This window comes from Trachymyrmex septentrionalis, unplaced genomic scaffold (genome assembly GCF_001594115.1).
Source record: "Trachymyrmex septentrionalis isolate Tsep2-gDNA-1 unplaced genomic scaffold, Tsep1.0 scaffold87, whole genome shotgun sequence".
Taxonomy (NCBI): domain Eukaryota; kingdom Metazoa; phylum Arthropoda; class Insecta; order Hymenoptera; family Formicidae; genus Trachymyrmex; species Trachymyrmex septentrionalis.
This window is the reverse complement of record NW_017306059.1, coordinates 3,870,646-3,872,133: the sequence shown is the minus strand read 5'-3', so window position 1 is coordinate 3,872,133 and position 1,488 is coordinate 3,870,646. Positions and strand designations below refer to the sequence as shown.

The following is a 1,488-nucleotide window of genomic DNA, read 5'->3' as shown; positions in this document are numbered from 1 at the left end:
TAATAAAAAATTTTAATAGTCCAACAGAATTATTTTCAGAATTTTTTTCTGTACTTAGTTAAATCTTTTAGATACTTTGGCAAAATCGTTCTTTCCGTATCTCATGGGTGTACCATTGAAAGTTACTGGACCTCTAAGCAGTCTATAATGTTTTTTAAAAGTCTGAAATAAATATTTTATTTTTCCTACTTTCTGTAGGAAATAAATGGTGAGCTTGTTAATGATGAGTCTCTTGTTAATAAAATAAGTAGTATGTTTCTCAAATGTTCGCATTTTATTTTGTCCATCCTCTGTATAGAGATGTAACCGATTCAAAAAATATTGTTACTAAAAAAATATATAAAATGACAAGATCTCATAATAATTTGTATTCCCTAAAACACATTAAATTTATCGTTCTAAGTGATTGAATTAGAGCTAATAGGGGAGAACTTTTAGCCCCATTTTATTGATGAATCCTTAAAAAAGTAGTCATCAAGATGGAAATCTCATTATCCATATCGAATAGAAACTCTGTCTTTAGAAACGCATTAGAACATCAAAGAGACCGATGTTCGAATTAGAGGGCACCGCGTGGATCCGATGAGACGCGTTTGTGTCCCGATGTAAACCAGAATCATTAATGGGCCATAATTTATAGATTACAAGCTCTCGTTGCGCTAAAAAAAGGGCGTTACCCTCGAGATCGTACATTAATTGTCTATCACGCGCAAAGTAACTAACGTTTGCGCAATGCGACATGTCGAGAGGATTTCATTCTCGGTATATCTCTTTTTATCTCGCGTGTCGCGTAGATAAGGAGTTAATTGACGTTGATGAGCAGCGTATAATTAACGACGTCACGGCGTGCGTAAATAGGAAATCGAAAGTGGAAGAGTAGCGGTTCGACGTCTCATTATAGACAGGCCGACTGGTACATGCAAAAGTGTGATTTAAAATTTGAAAGATTTGATAAAATACAGACATGTATCGATAATCGATGTTCTTGTTATTGATTTCTTAACTGCAACGTGTATAAGTCCAGAGTGTGGGACATTTTGTTAATTTTAAAATAATCTAATAATTTGGAATAATTTTATGTTTTATGTTTTTCATACAAATACAGCATCTCTAAAAGACGTTCTAAAATAGACGTTTCTACGATGTCAAGAAAACATTCTATGTTCTAAGGACGTCTCTGGGATGTCTACAGAATGAAGTGTGATGTTTAGGGATTTTTAGTCTACTCATGTAGGCTAATTAATCGTACTGTATTCATAAAATTTATGTATTATCAATTCTTAAAAGAAAAGAAAATATCAAAAAGCTTTAGTGGGTCTCAAGAACGCATATATTTCTTTAGCTATAAAAAAATACGTGTGTTTTTGTTAGGAATGAACGATTTGATGAAAGAAAAGCAAAAAATAAATATACCACGGGCTCGTCCGGGATTTGAACCCGGGACCTCTCGCACCCGAAGCGAGAATCATACCCCTAGACCAACGAGCC

The 1,488-nt window shown here is 34.0% G+C and overlaps 1 non-coding gene across 1 annotated transcript; it reads right to left on the bottom strand.

Annotated features, from left to right (window-relative positions):
- Positions 1–1,416: 1,416 nt before the first annotated feature.
- Positions 1,417–1,488, bottom strand: Trnap-cgg. The gene has a single exon. It is a non-coding gene; the product is annotated as a tRNA-Pro (tRNA).